The sequence below is a fragment of the Oncorhynchus gorbuscha genome, linkage group LG26, assembly GCF_021184085.1.
Source record: "Oncorhynchus gorbuscha isolate QuinsamMale2020 ecotype Even-year linkage group LG26, OgorEven_v1.0, whole genome shotgun sequence".
Classification (NCBI taxonomy): domain Eukaryota; kingdom Metazoa; phylum Chordata; class Actinopteri; order Salmoniformes; family Salmonidae; genus Oncorhynchus; species Oncorhynchus gorbuscha.
Window position 1 is genome coordinate 22,054,051 of NC_060198.1, and position 21,327 is coordinate 22,075,377.

At 44.8% G+C, this 21,327-nt stretch overlaps 1 long non-coding RNA gene across 2 annotated transcripts; it reads right to left on the reverse strand.

The window, feature by feature from the left end:
* Positions 1-35: 35 nt before the first annotated feature.
* LOC124015512 lies at positions 36-21,027 on the reverse strand. 2 transcript variants are annotated; one of them, XR_006835172.1, is made up of 9 exons: positions 20,894-21,027; positions 6,080-6,193; positions 5,867-5,995; positions 5,147-5,286; positions 4,822-4,945; positions 4,518-4,668; positions 4,279-4,398; positions 1,386-1,440; positions 36-1,257 (listed from the first exon to the last, which is right to left on the reverse strand). It is a non-coding gene; the product is annotated as an uncharacterized LOC124015512 (long non-coding RNA). The 2 variants fall into 2 exon arrangements; XR_006835173.1 differs by having other exon boundaries at positions 20,903-21,012.
* Positions 21,028-21,327: the final 300 nt, after the last annotated feature.

The window sequence follows — 21,327 nt, forward strand, 5'->3', positions numbered from 1 at the left end:
AATTCACAAATCGGATATAGATCAAATGTCCTGTGGATATTCTCAGCAGGACACACTGCATAGTAAAACATTTCACATTCATACTCGTACATTTTAAATAATTTATTTGAAGCTACATATCACATTACAGTCGAGAGGATTCAAACATTTCAAAGTTCATGGATATATGGAGACTTATGGATACAGAAAGCACCATGGCTGCCCAAACAGCGGACACAGAGCAGTACCGCTGCTTTGCCGTTGTCCTATTCTCGCCTGCAATCTGAAAGCCACGTACTGTCAGCCTATGTACCTGGCTGAGACTCCCAAATACTAGCACTGCAAGTTTGCACTGATAACCGAGGCTGTTCACGGGGGCTGACATTTCAGTAACTTGTCAGCAAAGGCTGGCTTCATGTAGGCTTCAATAGGGCAACCCACTTCAAAAATGAGCACCTCCCTCCGAGCCTCCCTCAAAAAAACAATATCTTGTATGTGTCCAAAACATTGCCAGACCTTTACTGCATTAACGACAGCACACACACCTCAAAATCTACTGGCTGCTAGAGAGAAAGTCTGCCACACTTGGTGCAGTTCATTGAGCTCCGCCTGTAGCTCTTGGGTCACACCACGAATCCTGGTTGCAAACTTAGTCTCAGAGCCCTTTTCAGCCTCTGGCTGTCCTTGTCAGTATAATACAGGTCCATGTCTCTGGCAAACCCTTTAGGATCAGACTTCATGCCCAACTGTTGGGACTTATTACACCCAGGATGCGCTGCCTCCAGCACCCTGGCTATCCGCAGGGCCTCAGGATCAGCATGATGCAGCCTGTGGAAGTTGTACCGCCTCAGCTCAGCCATCCCACTGTGGATGAAACAAAGACACAACTCCAAGTCTGCTATCTCGGCTTTGTACTTCTGCACCCACCTCCTCCAGCATCTTCCGGTCCACAGAGTTGATTTTGTTGTTGCCCATGGCCGCTTTGATGCCTATCCCACTACCCAACGCCACCATGCCCACCCAATTGCTGTGGCTATGAGGGAGGAACACATGGTCATGTGGGTGAGGACGATGTCCACAACGGCCACCTTCCCTCTCATGGCGTCCGTGGTGCCCCCTACGATAGCCATGGTTTTGTTTTTTTGCACTTTGTCCGGCTTCTCGGCGAGGTCGTTGAGCTCTGTGAAAAGGCCTCGCAGGGTATCGTTACGCTTCATTAGCAGGCAGTTGAACAGACAGAGGCCATTTTTCACATAGAGGCACCTCTGGTTGAACTCCCTGGTGGGATGGAAAGACCGATTTAATGAAAGACAGAGGGCTGATTAAATGGTATGCCTGCCTGTATTGGATGTAAGATCATGGTGTATTAACCACATGTCTACAGTAAGAGGTTAGTCAGGTCTCACCTGGTTTCATCCTCTAGACTGAGGCCATAAAATGAAGGAGGCATGTTTTCCCAGCCTGAAAGAGACACATACACAATTACAAACCAAATGTATTTTTTCTCAGTAATCTATGGTCACATATTGCATCCTAACAGCTGAGAACAGTTTTTTAAATTTATTTTTTACAGAAGAACAGTTGCACGTTCTTTCATCCTCAAAAATGAATTAAATACAATGTAATGTAGTGTCAAATAATGCAATATACAGTACCATTCATTACTTTGGACACACCTAGTCATTTTAAGGTTTCTTTATTTTTACTATGTTCTACATTGTAAAATAACAGTGAAGACATTGACATAACACATATGGTGAAGACTATGTAATAACACATACAGAATCATGTAGTAACTAAAAGATGTTAAATCAAAATATATTTTAGATTTTAGATTCTTCAAAGTAGCCACCCTTTGCCTTTGACAGCTTTGCACACTCTTGGCATTCTCTCAACCATCTTCACCTGGAATATTTTCCCATGAGTCTTTTCCTAGCCATCATGCTTCTACATCTGCGTTGCTTGCTGTTTCTGGTTTTAGGCTGGGTTTCTGTATAGCACTTTGTGACATCTGCGGATGTAAAAATGTCTTCATAAACAAATTTGATTGATTGATTGAAGTTCCCACATATACTGAGCACTTTTTGTCTGCTTTTCCTTCACTCTGCAGTTCAACTCATCCCAAACCATCGCATTTGGGTTGAGGTCGGGTGATTGTGCAGGCCAACTCATCTGATGCAGCACTCCATCACTCTCATTTTTGCTCAAATAGACCTTACACAGCCTGGAGGTGTGTTGGGTCATTGTCCTGTTGAAAAACAAATGACAGTCCCACTAAGTGCAAACCAGATGGGATGGCGTCTCTTTTTCTTATCGGTGTCCTTTAGCAATGGTTTCTTTGCAGCAATTTGACCATGAAGGCCTGACTCACGCATTCTCCTCTGAACAGTTGATGTTGTCTGTTACTTGAACTCTGTAAAGCATTTATTTGGGCTGCAATTTCTGAGGGTGGTAACTGTAACGAAGTTATCCTCTGCAGCAGAGGTAACTCTGGGTCTTCCCTTCCTGTGGCGGTCCTCATGAGAGCCAGTTTCATCATAGCGCTGGATGGTTTTTGCAACTGCACTTGAAATTTATCTTCGCTTATTTGAGATGTTCTTGCCATAATATGGACTTGTTCTTTTATAGAATAGGGCTATCTTCTGTATACCATCCCTACCTTGTCACAACACAACTGATTGGCTCAAACGCATTAAGAAAGAAATAAATTCCACAAATTAACTTTTTCAAGGCGCACCTGTTAAGTGAAATGCATTCCAGGTGACTACCTCATGAAGCTGGTTGAGAGAATGCTAAGAGTGTGCAAAGCTGTCATCAAGGCAAAGGGTGGCTACTTTGAAGAATCTAAAATATAATATATTTTGATTTGTTTAACACTTTTTTTGGTTACTACATGATTCCATATGTGTCATTTCATAGTTATGATGTCTTCACTATTATTCTACAATGTAGAAAATAGTAAAAGTAAAGAAAAACCCTGAAATGAGTAAGTGTGTCCTAACTTTTGACTGGTACTGTACATCTGTGGTAATAATGTTTAACCCACATCCCACTGTCTTCATCCGTCTCATTAGACTTTCAAATTCCTGCTGAAAAACTAAAATAGGTACACACAGGTTTTTAGATCAAATTGAAATTATGGATCATCTAATAATGCAGGTGAACAGCAACAGAAAGAGGGGAAACCTCATGTGAAGCCTGGTTTTGGCTTAGGCACTGAGAATAGGACCTGTTCCTGTAAATATGCCTTTCCCCGTTCATGCCTTAGATAGTCGACCATTAGGGTCAGGGTTTATCAGAGAGGCCACCGCTCCTTTGAGTATGATAAGGCAGGGGGGGGGTCGCAGGGAAAATTTTAGTCTTTTTCTTATTGATTCTCCTTCGTATTCTGTGGTGCTGGGCCTACCCTGGTTAGCTTGTCATAACCCTACTGTTTCGTGGCCACAGAGGTCTCTCACGGGGTGGTTGCGAGAGTGTTCAGGTAGGTGTTTAGGGGTTTCCGTTGGTGCTACTACAGTGGAAAGTCCCCTGTCACAAGCGGAGATGGTGGCTATGGAGACATATGTCTCTGAATCCCTGCATCAGGGGTACATTCAGCCCTCCATTTCTCCCGTCTCTTCAAGTTTATTTTTTGTAAAGAAGAAGGGAGGTTTGCGCCCGTGCATTGATTATCGAGGTCTCAATAAAATCATGGTGAAGTATAGTTAAGTATAGTGAAAACATGGTGTGAAATGTTCCAAAAACATGTTTGCAAATGATTTCACATGAAATTTCACTTACACATGTGAAGTGTCCCAAGAACACATTTTCACATGTGAACAACAAATCAACAAGACACAAGTACATTTAATAACCATAAGGGGACTTTTTGAGTTTCAGGAAGGAAGGAACATAAATAGGGGTAGTTATATTTCACTGTGAACACTTCCCTGTCTTTGTCACACACATGCAGTATCTGTTTCACCTCAGATGAAATCATATCACAATAAATAAATGGTGTATGGCACCATGTGTGTATCTATAGTTGTGAGCTGCGTTTGTGCTTCTGTCAGCACCAGTTGGAGACAGGGGCATGTACGGCTTTCTCCTGCAGCAGGGGTTGGAGTTGTGTGGCCAATCCCTGAGGGGGAATGAGACCGGGTGTGGGAGGGGGGCCCTCCCGACCATGGTGGGGGCCGTGAGGGGTGAGTCAACCTCTCATTGTCTGTGTTTGAGGGCTATTGAACATGTACGATTCCAGAAGCGATGTTAGTTGCGAATTGATATGAGGGCATAAAAAGTAACTTGAGTGATGCTTACCGTCGGACTCTGGGATCTATTGACGTCATAGCCCCCATACAAGGACAGGGGTTCAGATTTGGGTAGAGCTGGTGGTCGAACAGGGCGAGGGGACTGACTGTGCTTTCGTTCTATGGAATCCTATACCAATACAAAGAAAGCAAAGATATCTGATTGACAGAAAGTAAAGTTACACTGATAAAACAGTGAACATTGATGTCTTTTCTTCTTTGCAATGAATATGAAGTACTCTCTCTCACCTGAGGCTGTAGTAGGTGCATTTCTGGTAGCGTCCTCTCATACTCTGAAGAGGCTGAAGAGGAGCGGGACATCATGGGGGACCGAGGGGGTCTCACAGGCCATGGGAGAGGAGAAGGGGAAGGCTTATTTTTTGCTAAACCCGTCGAAGGCCTGTGTTAAACCACAGCGAAGAGTAGTGGGTTGATTTGTTTTATTCAAGCGATCTTACTGTATACACTATATACTGGCTTATTCAGTGGTTCTCTTGGTTTACCTTCTCAGTCATTCCAAGTTTAGATCTATCAACATTGTCATAGTCCCCACCTGCAGATGGAGAGGGCCTCAGAAGAGTGCCATAGTTCTTGGGAGGAACTGGAGGGCGGTGAACAGGACGGGGGTTCAAACGGGGGCTCTGATAGTCTGTTAGGGAGCCAGTCTGATTGGAGGTCTGTCAAAACAGTTCATCAATCAAATTGGAACATTAACTGCAAATCAAAGTGAGCCAGACTAGAAAGGGAAGAATGAGAGGGGAAAAAGAGGAAGAGACCCCAGCCTCTGCACAGCAGCATCTTCTATGCTGGTTCTGACAGGAAAACTGATTAGAAGAACCGAGATGTAATGAAACACGAGAAGAGTGTTGTTGACTCACCTGGGTATCCATCACATTGCTGTAGCTTCAGGAGAGGCCTGGGAAGCCTGGGTTCTGTCTCTTGTCCAGGGGCTCTGAGTGGGACATATACTGGGGTAATGCTGGCTGAGTCTAGATTTGGTACACAGATTGACTTCTTCCTGTTAGATTTGAGACACAAATCACAAAGTCACGATTATGTGCAGTTAAACGGTATATAGACTGTTGTGGTGTCATAGAGCTTTGGGCCAGTAATGGAAAGGTTGCTGGTTTGAATACCTGAGATGACAAGGTAAAACAAAACATTTAAAAAATCTGCCACCGTGCCCTTGAGCAAGGCACTTAACCCTAATTGCTCCATGCGCGCTGTACAATCACCATTGATTCTCTACTCCCTGCGGGTGTGTCTCAGGGGAAGTTGGGATATGCCAAAAATAATAAATACATTTCTATTACACACTTTTGTGTATCAAGACAAATACAAGCACCTTCCCAAATTAGTATTATTATTATAATATGAATAATAAGTACTTACTGTTACAGCCCATTAGGATGAATTAAATGATAATGTAGCTATTGTGACCAACCAGAGTTTTGAAACCCAGGTCTCCTCCATACAACAGTATAAGGTGCATTTCTTCATGTCTTTAAATCATACATTTTTTAGTGCTGTCATAGCAATTGAGTATGGGGAAGAGGTTAGTGCTGTCCTGCATTTGAACTCACTTGGCTTCTACTCACCTGGGGCTCTGACATCTGAGGCCGTAGGTCACTAGCAGTCACAAAGTTTGGCCGAAAGGGGGACCGGCTCCTTGACCTGGCAGACCCTGGTGTCTGGCTATCCCATGGGCTTCCATTGTCCCTATAATTCTATCAAATGCAATGCAAAAACCTTTAACACTGTCAAAGAAGGATTTGAAAAATTGGCCATTTGCCTTCTGGCATCATCCTTACCGTTGATGCGTTTTCCTCTTGGCTGTCTGAATCCACCTGTAAGGATGGGAGGTCATAGGACCCGATGGCAGTGGACGACTTCACCAAGAATGACTTCCTGGGGGGTATAGGAGGCTAGGGGCAGAATGATGGGAAACCACTACATCAAATCACTGCAAACTCTCGCTTGTCTTTTTAAATGGCAAATCTACAGTGAGAGCTTTGTTTTGAAATGTTGCACTTCCCCCTGATATCAAGTCTACTTGTGTGAGGAAGATCCAAGACTCAGAAATACAAGACACATCTAACTATGAGCGATGACAAATACGTTTAGCTATAATGTGGGTTAAGGCTTTAGTGTCACACTGAAAGTGGGCGCTGTTTTAATGATAACACAACAACCAACCAATGAAAAGGATATCCAACCATTTTCACAACATTCCCTTTTGGAAATGGTAGGGCGATATACACTACCGTTCAAAAGTTTGGGGTCACTTAGAAATGTCCTTGTTTTTGAAAGAAAAACATGTTTTTGCCCATTAAAATAACATCAAATTGATCAGAAATACAGTGTAGACATGGTTAAGGTTGTAAATGACTTTTAGCTGGAATGGCTGATTTTAATTTCTACATTTTATCTCTGATCCCAAATCAAATTGAATATTTTATAAGTTACAAGCTAAGACAATATTTGATTTCATGATATTACTTTGTCTTTACACATCTATTCACTACTGGCCACATCCCTTCAAGTACTGAGCAAATGTCAAAATTTATGAAATTTACTGAATTTGCATTGTGAATGTCGCTTTAATGGATACTAGATATGACCTATTGTGATCCATACACATGTGACATGCAAAGTTCAAGTGTTATACTAAGTAGTTAATGTTGAGCCCAGTCTGTCACTCACATATACAGTTGATGGTGTGGTCTGAATATTCCCTTTTGATTGCACAAATGTTCCCATTTGTTCACTCTGCTATAAAATAAAAATGTTTTTCAGAATTACTGCAACAGATATTGTAACGACGTTCGTCTGTTGTATGAAGAGAGTCAGACCGAAATGCAGCGTGTAGGTTACTCATGACTTTAATGAAAATAATCGCGGTACATGAAATAACTGTATATGAAAACAACAAACGAAACGTGAAACCTATTACAGCCTATCTGGTGACTACAACACTAAGACAGGAACAAACACCCAACATATACCAAAAACACAAAATATAATGACCAAGGCGTGACAGAACCCCCCCCCCTAAGGTGCGGACTCCGGGACGCACCTCAAGAGCATAGGGAGGGTCCGGGTGGGCGTCTGTCCATGGTGGCGGTTCTGGCTCGGGACGTGGACCCCACTCCATAAATGTCCTAGTTCCTCCCCTACGCGTCCTGGGATTATCCACCTTCTCTGCCGACCATGGCCTAATAGTCCTCACCCTGATCCCCACATAACTGAGGGGCAGCTCGGGACCGAGGGCAGCTCGGGACCGAGGGGCAGCTCGGGACCGAGGGGCAGCTCGGGACAGAGGGGCAGCTCGGGACAGAGGGGCAGCTCGGGACAGAGGGGCAGCTCGGGACAGAGGCGCAGCTCAGGACAGAGAGGAAGCTCAGTACTGAGAGGAAGCTCAGGCAGGTAGTAGGCTCCGGTAAATCCTGGCTGGCTGGTGGAACTGGATGATTCAGGTTGTCTGGCCGATCTAGAAGATCTTGGCAGACTGGCATTTCTGGCGGATCCTGGCAGACTGGCACTTCTGGCGGATCCTGGCAGATTGGCGACGCTGGGCCGACTGGCGGCGCTGGGCAGACTGGGAGCACTGGGCAGACTGGGAGCACTGGGCAGACTGGGAGCACTGGGCAGACTGGGAGCACTGGCGGCGCTGGACAGACAGGAGACTCCGGCAGCGCAGGAGAGGAGAAAGGCTCTGCCTGCGCTAAACAGGCGGGAGACTCCGATAGCGCAGGAGAAGAGAAAAGCTCTGGCTGCGCTAAACAGGCGGGAGACTCCAACAGCGCAGGAGAGGAGAAAAGCGCTGGCTGCGCTGAACAGGCGAGGCGCACTGGAGGCCTGGTGCGTGGTGCTGGAACTGGTGGTACTGGATCTAGGACACGCACAGGAAGCCTGGTGCGGGGAGCTGCTACCGGAGGACTGGTGTGTAGAGGTGGCTCTGGATAGACCGGACCGTGCAGGCGCACTGGAGCTCTTGAGGACCGAGCCTGCCCAAGCTTACCTGGCTCGATGCCCACTCTAGCCCGGCCAATAGGAAGAGCTGGTATGTGCCGCACCGGGCTATGCTCCCGCACTGAAAACACTGTGCGCTCCATAGCATAACACGGTGCCTGCCCGGTCTCTCTAGCCCAACGGTGAGCACAGGGAGTATGCGCAGGTCTCCTACCTGGCATAACTATTCTCCCTTCTAGCTCCCCCCCAATAATTTTCTTGGGCTGCTTTTCCGGTTTCCTTGCCAACCGTGTTCCCTCGTATTGTCGGCTCCTATCTCCCGCTGCCTCTGCTCTCCTTAGTGCCTCCACCTGTTCCCATGGGAGGCGATTTCTTCCGGCCAATATCTCCTCCCAAGTGTAACAACCTTTACCATCCAACACGTCTTCCCTCAGATCCTGCCAGTTCACACGCTGCTCGGTCTGTGAGTGGTGGGTGTTTCTGTAACGACGTTCGTCTGTTGTATGAAGAGAGTCAGACCGAAATGCAGCGTGTAGGTTACTCATGACTTTAATGAAAATAATCGCGGTACATGAAATAACTGTATATGAAAACAACAAATGAAACGTGAAACCTATTACAGCCTATCTGGTGACTACAACACTAAGACAGGAACAAACACCCAACATATACCAAAAACACAAAATATAATGACCAAGGCGTGACAGATATATGTTAAATATTTAAGAGGCAAAGGCCTGAGGCTACAGCCTACTAGCAAATGACCAGCCAGGCCACCACAAACATCTGCAGTACAATCCTCTCCCCACCCCCAGTTACTTACACATATACAATTCAAGGAAGATCAGTTTGTCTCTATGAATGGTTTGTCCTCTGACAAATCAACTGTAAATTTCGGTGTTCCTCAAGGTTCTGTTTTAGGACCACTATATTGTTTTCACTATATATTTTACCTCTTGGGGATGTTATTCAAAAACATAATGTTAACTTTCACTGCTATGCAGATGACACACAGCTGTACATTTCAATGAAACATGGTGAAGCCCCAAAATTGCCCTAGCTAGAAGCCTGTGTTTCAGACATAACGAAGTGGATGGCTGCAAATTTTCTACTTTTAAACTTGGACAAAACAGAGATGCTTGTTCTAGGTCCCAAGAAACAAAGAGATCTTCTGTTGAATCTGACAATTACTCTTAATGGTTGTACAGTCATCTCAAATAAAACTGTGAAGGACCTCGGCGTTACTCTGGACCCTGATCTCTCTTTTGACGAACATATCAAGACTGTTTCAAGGACAGCTTTTTTCCATCTATGTAACATTGCAAAAATCAGAAACTTTCTGTCCAAAAATTATGCAGAAAAATGTATACATGCTTTTGTTACTTCTAGGTTAGACTACTGCAATGCTCTACTTTCCGGCTACCCGGAGAAAGCACTAAATAAACTTCAGTGCTAAATACGGCTGCTAGAATCCTGACTAGAACCAAAAAAATGTATCATATTACTCCAGTGCTAGCCTCCCTACACTGGCTTCCTGTCAAGGCAAGGGCTGATTTCAAGGTTTTACTGCTAACCTACAAAGCATTACATGGGCTTGCTCCTACCTATCTCTCTGATTTGGTCCTGCCGTACATACCTACATGTACGCTACGGTCACAAGATGCAGGCCTCCTAATTGTCCCTAGAATTTCTAAGCAAACAGCTGGAGGCGGGGCTTTCTCCTATAGAGCTCCATTTTTTTGGAATGGTCTGCCTACCCATGTGAGAGACGCAAACTCGGTCTCAACCTTTAAGTCTTTACTGAAGACTCATATCAGTGGGTCATATGATTGAGTGTAGTCTGGCCCAGGAGTGTGAAGGCTCTAGAGCAACGAACCGCCCTTGCTGTCTCTGCCTGACTGGTTCCCCTCTTTCCACTGGGATTCTCTGCCTCTAACACTAATTACTGGGGCTGAGTCACTGGCTTACTGGTGCTCTTTCATGCCGTACCTAGGAGGGGTGCGTCACTTGAGTGGGTTGAGTCACTGATGTGATCTTCCTGTCTGGGTTGGCGCCCCCCCTTGGGTTGTGCCGTGGCGGAGATCTTTGTGGGCTATACTCGGCATGTCTCAGGATGGTAAGTTGGTGGTTGAAGATATCCCTCTAGTGGTGTGGGGTTATATCCTTCCTGTTTGGCCCTGTCCGGGGATATCATCGGATGGGGCCACAATGTCTCCTGACCCCTCCTGTCTCAGCCTCCAGTATTTATCCTGCAGTAGTTTATGTGTCAGGGGGCTAGGGTCAGTTTGTTATATCTGGAGTACTTCTCCTGTCTTATCCGGTGCCCTGTGTGAAGTTAAGCATGCTCTCTATAATTCTCTCTTTCTTTCTCTCTCTCGGAGGACCTGAGCCCTTGGACCATGCCTCAGGACTACCTGGCATGATGACTCCTTGCTGTCCCCAGTCCACCTGGCCGTGTTGCTGCTCCAGTTTCAACTGTTCTGCCTGCGGCTATGGAATCCTTACATGTTCACCGGACGTGCTACCTGTCCCAGACCTATTATTTGACCATGCTGGTCATTTATGAACATTTGAACATCTTGGCCATGTTCTGTTTATAATCTCCACCCGGCAAAGCCAGAAGAGGACTGGCCACCCCTCATAGCCTGGTTCCTCTCTAGGTTTCTTCCTAGGTTTTGGCCTTTCTAGGGAGTTTTTCCTAGCCAACGTGCTTCAACACCTGCATTGCTTGCCGTTTGGGGTTTTAGGCTGGGATTCTGTACAGCACTTTGAGATATCAGCTGATGTACAAACGGCTATATAAATAAATTGGATTTGATTTTGATTTGAAGATCTAAGTCTATTCACAGTGTCTCAGGGTAGCATTGCTGATCTAGGATCACTGATCAGGTCCCTCCATGTACTGCCTGATTGGATATTGTTGAATTGAATGTGTAAAATATATATGCAAAGGGACAGTTAGGTAACCATTTACAGTATCTGCAGTGCATTATTAGTCTACTCAAAAAGTAAGCACCAGCCAGACAGAAGATAAGTTAGCTACAGAATGTAATGTAGAAATTTCAGCTTTCTGCAGCAGGTACCTCTGGCCGGGCAGCTTAATCATGTAGCAAGTTGAGGGACTAACTTAATTCCACTAGCTAGCTACTAATAGCTAGCATGAGGGACTAACTTACTTCCACTAGTTAGCATGACTAGCTAGCCAACCTGCTAGACAGTCAGTTAGCCAGCTTGCTAGCTAGTCAGCAGTAACATTTGCCGGCTAACGCTAGCCAGCAAGTTGGTGCTAGCCAACTTTTTTCAGTTGTTGTTGAGTTCCTTCTATTGGCATGCCAACTTCATGATAATTTAAGCATCTTAGCTAACATTACTATTTTTATCTACCTGGCTGTCACACAACTTTCTCTGTGCTAATGACACTGCAGCTCAACCCAGACTGTAAACATACACCATCCATGAATATTATTAGGGGTGTGTATTTCCAGGTATGAACAAAACAAAACACATTTGATAAATGTTGTTTTTATTTGTTTTCTGTTAGTCTATTCCCAATTTGGACACCATAAAGAAGATAATGAGTTGACACCTGGTTTTCGTTTTGGTTTTTAACTAGAAAAATTCTAAAACTATTAGTTTCCTCTTTTTGGCCTTGCCGAGATAAAAGGAATTATCCAAAAGCACACGGACCAAGTCTCCTGATCATTCCCATGTTTGGTTAATGATATTTGTCCCTCATGAGTCACTGTAGAAGTGGTAGCCTTTTTCACTTCCTCAAAATCACCCGAATTAATACAAACTCAAGAAATCTGTAATTAATTCATTAAGACGTTTTTGCAGAGGATGTTTTAGTTGTGTAATTTTATCTAAGGTGTTTTGTGCAGTATTTCTTGTGTAGTCTTTTGTAAACAAAGTCGGAGCTGCTGGGCAGGTCTGTCTCACTGTCGATGTTATTGCGCTGGCATCTGTGTGCGTCTTGACAGAAAGGCTGGACGGCAGACCTTGCAGGGAACAATGTCATCTACGAGAAAGCCCTTATCCACCATAATGGCCATGTCAGTGTTGAGTATGGAAATCATTCTAGACTGCTTGAAGATCTCCTTGTCACTCACAGGTCCAGCATACAACGATTACACAAAAGTGACAGCTCCATGTGGTGACGTTCCCAACATGCCCTTAAAGGTACAGTGTGACTTGTAGGAAGAAAACATCTCAATCTGCAGTAGTAGTGAAGATGGTGTCTGGCAGCAGAGTTCAGTGTAGTCAATCACTACCTGGGTGTCTGGATAGTCCTTGAACTCAGGTGGCAGGTGGGTTTTGATGGTTTCCTTGGGGATCCATATCCGTGCTTATCCAAGCAGACAGTAGAGGAAGTTGGCCCAAGAGATGATAATCCGATTCACTGTCAATTTTGAACCGATGGGCCAAATCCTTCTGCTTCAGACCCAGTGACAGATGAGTCATAAAGAAGAAGAACCCATTGATTGATGGTGTAACAGTATAGCTTCCGTCCCTCTCCTCACCCCTACCTTGGCTCAAACCAGGGACCCTCTGCACACATCAATAACTGCCTCCCACGAAGCATCGTTACCCATCGCTCCACGAAAGCTTCCGCCCTTGCATGGCAAGGGGAACAACTACTTCAAGGTCTCAGAGCGAGTGACGTCACCAATTAAAATGCTATTAGCGCACAATCCGCTAACTAGCTAGCCATTTCACATTGGTTACAATGGCAGTGTCTGAAGGTAAAGAACCATTTTAGTACAATATAGTCCTTATATTCGGTCCATAACTGTAGCAATATTGATGTTACACAGGAAACGGAAACCAGTTGTCACTTACCTTAGTCGTGCTAGTTGACAACATGCCTAGTAAAGTTTGCTGTCGTGACTACAACACAAAGCATATTGAAACAATAACAAAAAGTAAATGATGTTTAACAATTACAGTAAGGTCAAATAATACTCTCTTAAGTATTTCATGAAGTTGTCCCTCTTCTTCGAGTAACACTTGCTTGTGACTCTTATAAACTTGGTCTATGCTGCCCGCTCAATCAATTGCCAGAAGGCCATCAGGTGGGTGTAGCTTGTAAATCTAAAGACAGACCCAGAGTATTTGAAAACCAAAAAAGCTCATTACTATTATTGCCCATCTTCTCTAAGCATTAATTAGCACTAGACGTGACCTAGCTGCTATTGTACCCTGTTTTTCTTGTTACTGCAATTCATACTGTAATTCACAGCAGCTATCATCACAGCAGTGAATTTGTTTTAAATGTTCCGTTATTTAACCTGGGAAGAGGACTAAGAACCAAGACTGTAGGAACAATACTTCTTTTTAGGTATTGTCGCCCCCCAATTTTCCCCACAACAAAGTAACTCTCAACTAAATGTGTACTACACACCTTTGTGTGTTTGGTGACAGTTTTTTTAACTTCCGGGTTGGAGCGAGCGGTCGCATCGGCATTTCGCTCCGCAGGTAGTATAACTTTTTCATTACATTTCATTACATTTCATTATAGTACAACGGTTTGATTTGTCTAATCTTAGCAATTTCTTCTTAGCTAGCTACATAGCCGTCTTTGTATCAAAGATAATTGCGTAATTATCGTATTTCGTCGTCCTAACGTAGTCTTCACTGCTCTGCCCAGCAGCTAGCCAGCTAGCAAACGTCCACCGATTAGCAGCACTGTAGAAACTATTACACTCAACTGAACGACTTGATTAGTGTAGTGTTAGCTAGCTACATAGCTGTCTTTGCTGTCTTCGTATCCAAGATAATTGTGTAGTTTAGAGTGTGTTGTCTTAGAGTGATTATCTTAATTTACCGAGGTTAGCTAGCCAGCTATTTGTCGTCCTTAACGTAGGTGACTCTGCTAGCTAGCCAACAGCTAGCCAACGTCTTCCGAATAGAACTTCGCACTCAACAACCCGGTCGCATTCACAGGTAGTATCACATTTTCATTTCATTTCATTACAGTACAACGGTTTGATTTGTTTGATCGTAGCTAGCTACATAGCTAGCTACATAGCCGTCTTTGTATCAAAGATAATTGTGTAGTCTAGAGCGGTTTTCTAGGTTAGCTAGCCAGCTATTGTCGTTCTCTTAACGCAACGTAACGTAAACAACACTGCTAGCTAGCCAGCTAGCCCCCGAATAGCAGCACTGAAGAAACTATTACACTCAACGGAACGACTTGATTAGTGTAGTGTCAACAACGCAGCCACTGCCAGCTAGCCTACAAAGTCAACAACGCAGCCACTGCCAGCTAGCCTACTTCAGCAGTACTGTATCATTTTAATCATTTTAGTCAATAAGATTCTTGCTACGTAAGCTTAACTTTCTGAACATTCGAGACGTGTAGTCCACTTGTCATTCCAATCTCCTTTGCATTAGCGTAGCCTCTTCTGTAGCCTGTCAACTATGTGTCTGTCTATCCCTGTTCTCTCCTCTCTGCACAGACCATACAAACGCTCCACACCGCGTGGCCGCGGCCACCCTAATCTGGTGGTCCCTGCGCGCACGACCCACGTGGAGTTCCAGGTCTCCGGTAGCCTCTGGAACTGCCGATCTGCGGCCAACAAGGCAGAGTTCATCTCAGCCTATGCCTCCCTCCAGTCCCTCGACTTCTTGGCACTGACGGAAACATGGATCACCACAGACAACACTGCTACTCCTACTGCTCTCTCTTCGTCCGCCCACGTGTTCTCGCACACCCCGAGAGCTTCTGGTCAGCGGGGTGGTGGCACCGGGATCCTCATCTCTCCCAAGTGGTCATTCTCTCTTTCTCCCCTTACCCATCTGTCTATCGCCACCTTTGAATTCCATGCTGTCACAGTTACCAGCCCTTTCAAGCTTAACATCCTTATCATTTATCGCCCTCCAGGTTCCCTCGGAGAGTACATCAATGAGCTTGATGCCTTGATAAGATCCTTTCCTGAGGACGGCTCACCTCTCACAGTTCTGGGTGACTTTAACCTCCCCACGTCTACCTTTGACTCATTCCTCTCTGCCTCCTTCTTTCCACTCCTCTCCTCTTTTGACCTCACCCTCTCACCTTCCCCCCCTACTCACAAGGCAGGCAATACGCTCGACCTCATCTTTACTAGATGCTGTTCTTCCACTAACCTCATTGCAACTCCCCTCCAAGTCTCCGACCACTACCTTGTATCCTTTTCCCTCTCGCTCTCATCCAACACCTCCCACACTGACCCTACTCGGATGGTATCGCGCCGTCCCAACCTTCGCTCTCTCTCCCCCGCTACTCTCTCCTCTTCCATCCTATCATCTCTTCCCTCCGCTCAAACCTTCTCCAACCTATCTCCTGATTCTGCCTCCTCAACCCTCCTCTCCTCCCTCTCTGCATCCTTTGACTCTCTCTACCAGGTGGCGTGGCGAGAATCTGTCTCCTCACCACGCGCTCTCACCACTGGTGTCCCCCAGGGCTCTGTTCTAGGCCCTCTCCTATTCTCGCTATACACCAAGTCACTTGGCTCTGTCATAACCTCACATGGTCTCTCCTATCATTGCTATGCAGACGACACACAACTAATCTTCTCCTTTCCCCCTTCTGATGACCAGGTGGCGAATTGCATCTCTGCATGTCTGGCAGACATATCAGTGTGGATGACGGATCACCACCTCAAGCTGAACCTCGGCAAGACGGAGCTGCTCTTCCTCCCGGGGAAGGACTGCCCGTTCCATGATCTCGCCATCACGGTTGACAACTCCATTGTGTCCTCCTCCCAGAGCGCTAAGAACCTTGGCGTGATCCTGGACAACACCCTGTCGTTCTCAACTAACATCAAGGCGGTGGCCCGTTCCTGTAGGTTCATGCTCTACAACATCCGCAGAGTATGACCCTGCCTCACACAGGAAGCTGCGCAGGTCCTAATCCAGGCACTTGTCATCTCCCGTCTGGATTACTGCAACTCGCTGTTGGCTGGGCTCCCTGCCTGTGCCATTAAACCCCTTCAACTCATCCAGAACGCCGCAGCCCGTCTGGTGTTCAACCTTCCCAAGTTCTCTCACGTCACCCCGCTCCTCCGTTCTCTCCACTGGCTTCCAGTTGAAGCTCGCATCCGCTACAAGACCATGGTGCTTGCCTACGGAGCTGTGAGGGGAACGGCACCTCAGTACCTCCAGGCTCTGATCAGGCCCTACACCCAAACAAGGGCACTGCGTTCATCCACCTCTGGCCTGCTCGCCTCCCTACCACTGAGGAAGTACAGCTCCCGCTCAGCCCAGTCAAAACTGTTCGCTGCTCTGGCCCCCCAATGGTGGAACAAACTCCCTCACGACGCCAGGACAGCGGAGTCAATCACCACCTTCCGAAGACACCTGAAACCCCACCTCTTTAAGGAATACCTAGGATAGGATAAGTATTCCCTCTCACCCCCCCCCTTTAAGATTTAGATGCACTATTGTAAAGTGGTTGTTCCACTGGATGTCATAAGGTGAATGCACCAATTTGTAAGTCGCTCTGGATAAGAGCGTCTGCTAAATGACTTAAATGTAAATGTAAATAAGTGTCATTATGTTGGATAAGTTGCGCACAACATTGCACAGGTCTAATTTTCATGATTTGGACATTAATTATCTTTCCAAAGCTAATAAACATGTGGAAATATGAGCAGCATTTTGTATTCCCAGTTGAATTAGTAAACAAAATACAAACCTTTTTTACATTCGAATTTCAATAGCTCATTGGTCATGTGACCTACACAATAGAAAAGTCTACATACAATTGTGTGCAATTGAAATAAGATTAGGGAGGTATAAGGCAATAAATAGGCTGTAGTGGCGAAATAATTACAATTTCGCAAATAAACACTGGAGTGATAGATGTGCAGAAGATGAATGTGCAAGTAGAGATCCTGGGATGCAAAGGAGCAAAAAATAAAAAATATATAAATAAAATAACAATATGGGGATGCGGTAATTGGATGGGCTATTTACAGATGGGCTATTTACAGATGCAATGATCTGTAAGCTGCTCTGATAGCTGATGCTTAAAGATAGTGAGGGAGATATGAGTCTCCAGCTTCAGTGATTTTTGCAGTTCGTTCCAGTCATTGGCAGCAGAGAACTGGAAGGAAAGGCAGACAAGTGAGGAATTGGCTTTAGGGGTGACCCGTGAAATATACCTGCTGGAGCGCGTGATACGGGTGGGTGCTGCTATGGTGACCAGTGAGCTGAGATAAGGTGGGGCTTTACCTAGCAAGTACTTACAGATGACCTGGAGCCAGTGGGTTTGGCGACAAATATGAAGCGAGGGCCAGCCAACGAGAGCATACATGTCGCAGTGGTGGGTAGTATATGGGGCTTTGGTGACGCATCCAATTTGCTGACTAGAGTGTTGGAGGCTATTTTGTCAAGGACGGGTAGGATAGTCAGTTTTATGAGGGTATGTTTGGCAGCATGAGTGAAGGATGCTTTTTTTTGCGAAATAGGAAGCCAATTCTAGATTAAATTTTGGATTGGAGATGCTTAATATGAGTCTGGAAGGAGAGTTCACAGTCTAGCCAGACACCTCGGTATTTGTTGTAGTTGTCCACATATTCTAAGTCAGAACCGTCCAGAGTAGTGATGCTAGGCGGGCGGGCAGTTGTGGGCAGCGATCGTTTGAAGAGCATGCATTTTGTTTTACTTGCACTTAAGAGCAGTTGGAGGCCATGGAAGGAGAGTTGTATGGTTAGTTAATACAGTGTCCAAAGAAGGGGCAGAAATATACAGAATAATTTAGTCTGCGTAGAGGTGGATCAGAGAATCACCAGCCGCAAGAGCAACATTATTGATGTATACAGAGAAAAGAGTCGACCCGAGAATTGAACCCTGTGACACCCCCATAGAGACTGCCAGAGGTCCGGACAACAGGCCCTCCAATTTGACACTCTGAACTCTATATGAGAAGTAGTTGGTGAACCAGGCGAAGCAGTCATTTGAGAAACCAAGGCTGTTGAGTCTGCCAATAAGTTCCTAGTTTCCCTGAAAAGTTGCATATCGCGGGGGCTATTCGATGCTAATGCAGTACGTCACAGGATGTTTTTGTGCTGGACAAAGGCAGTCAGGTCTGGGGTGAACCAAGGGCTATATCTGTTCTTAGTTCTACATTTTTTGAATGGGGCATGCTTATTTAAGATAGTGAGGAAAGCACTTAAAGAATAACCAGGCATCCTCTACTGACGGAATGAGGTCAATATCTTTCCAGGATCCCCAGGCCAGGTCAATTAGAAAGGCCTACTCGCTGAAGAGTTTTAGGGAGCGTTTGACTGTGATGAGGGGTGGTCGTTTGACCGCGGACCCATTACGGGCGCAGGCAGAGGCAGTGATCGCTGAGATCCTGGTTGAAGACAGCAGAGGTGTATTTAGAGGACAGGTTGGTCAGGATGATATCTATGAGGGTGCCGTGTTTACGGATTTGGGGTTGTACCTGGTAGGTTCCATGAAAATTTGGGTGAGATTAAGGGCATCTAGCTTAGATTGTTGGACGGCCGGAGTGTTAACCATATCCCAGTTTAGGTCACCTAACAGTACAAACTCTGAAGATAAATGGGGGGCAATTAATTCACATATGGGGTCCAGGGTACAGCTGGGGTCTGTAACAAGCGGCAACAGTGAGAGACTTATTTCTGGAACGGTGGATTTTTAAAAGGAGAAGCTCAAACTGTTTGGGCACAGACCTGAATAGCATGACAGAACTCTGCAGCAAGATTGCAACTTTGGCAGTTCTGACTTGGGGGAAAATGTATACACAGATATAGAGGCATTTTTCAGCTATGATTTTACCACTCAGAATCCAGTATGGATATGACAATGTGGTCAGCACAGGACGTAATACACCCTTACAACAATCTACTTTTCGATCTTCTTGACTTCTTATCTAGTAAACTGCTACTAAGTGTCAAGAAAAGAGCACCAATTAGGGTTTAGTGTACTCCAGTAAAAAACTATTATAATATATAATATTGCCATGTGTCCCCGTGTCCCCGTTCATAGGGGCATGAAAGACTAGTCACTGGTAGAATTCAGTTGGCACTTTATTGGCCCAAACATCCACAGACCCACAAGGTTGAGGTTACTCATGGTCAGTAATGTCTTTTTTTGTATTAATGCATTGTGTCTTCAAACTGTCCAAGAATAGGATCCAAAGTGCTAGGAAATATTTGTTCCCATAAATACAAAGGAGGATGTCTCTCCTCATACCTCTGGCACTTTAGTCAGACTGCTAGACTGTGCACTGGGGAAGCAATATAGAAATGTATTGATCCCTTAAATGATTTTACTATTAAATGACCCATATCACAACCCTCATACCTCTTCACAAAAATGTACCTAAATCAATTTTGGAAAAAGGATTTTACTCACAAAAGACGTAGGAATTTATTTTTTTCAGTTAGAAATAGTAGGCCATGCATCAAATAACTATTTTCATCAGAAAAACGAACCCTCAAATGCACTATTGCATTTTGTAAGTTGTCTGCAGGTGGCTTGTTGTGAATGCACTCAAATATCAGGTCATTATCAGGTTATGTAAACTATGTTTTAATTCTCAACGTAGAAGGATTTGTCTTAATGTACAGTGTATGAAAGTGATGCTATGAAAATGATTCTTTCACCTTATCAAGCTCACTCTGACTGACAAATCACTTCCTATTACTGTGATTAAAAAGAGCATGTGGAACATTGTTTTCATGAAAGCATCTCTGCTTTGAACACCTCTCCTGTCCTTGATCCATACCACATACAGCCATCTGCAGATCTTTTCAGTGTCCATGTGAAAGATGGTTATTGCCGTGTGAAATCAAGGCCTGCAACACTTACAGATTTAAGTCTAATAGCATGATATGAAAGTAAACAAACATCAGAGCGTGCAATATGAAGGTATAGTCAGTTGACATTCTGAACCTTGTTTGAGGTTGGTAGGTCACATGACCAAGGAGCTATTGAAATGTTAAATTTAGACAAATTCATGTAAGATCTTGTGAGATGAAAATGGAAAAACTAAAGGGTGTGCAATATAGAAGGGTAGTCAGTGAACATTCTGAACCTTGTTTGAGTCCAGTTGGTCAAATGACCAATGAGCTATTGAAATTCAAAAATGTAAATAAATAATTGAAAATAGTGCGAGATGTAAATAAACATCGGGTTAGCTGGGTTACCATCGGGTTAGCTGGAACCAGTTTTGAACGTTTTAGGAGTAATGGTTATTTAAATTGGATTTGTCACTATGTTGACGGTCCCTAACTGCTGTTGGTGGACGTAAGGAAGACTACAGACATATATCTGTGGAATATCCAACCTGAAACTGTCTCTACCCCCGGTTGCAGTTATAAATGAGAACTGATTCTCAACTGGCCTACCTGGTTAAATAAAGGTGAAATAAATTTTTTAAAACCTGCTGAGCAACTCATCCACGACTTTATTTCATCCAGTCTGGACTATTGTAATGCCCTTTTGGTTGGCACATCTGCCAAGTCCCCGAACTGGCTACAATATGTCCAAAACTTTGCTCCACGTGTCCTCACCCACAGCTCCACCACTAGCACATCATTTCAGTGCTGCTCAACCTCCACTGGCTCCCCATATGCTCACGCATGGACTACAAAATCCTGGGTCACACCTACCAAGCTATCCACAACTCTGAAACCAAGTACCTGTCTGACCTCAATCTGCCATCCTGCTCCAGACGCACCCTTCGCTACTCCAGGTTCGTCTCCCTGCAGCAGACTAAAAACTATGGGAGATGGTTTTCAGTTGCGCTGCTCCACGGCTGTGACACGCACTTAGACACTATTAGGGCTGAAGAATCTCTGTCCTCTCTTAAAGGCACAGCTCAAGACCTTGCTTTTCAGAAAAGCTTTCAAGGGACGTACCCGTTGTGACAAACGGATATTCGAAACTCCGTTTTAGACGAGACTTTATGACGAAAAATTATTATATTTACACTTTGTAGTAAATTTTTACACTATAATAACTTTTTACGACTCATATCGATAATAGCCTGTTGTAAAAGTGATGCGTTGCTTTTTAAAGGCAGTCGGTCTCTAAGAGGGGTTCTTGCAGATGCAGCAACGCCCTGAATTGCGGA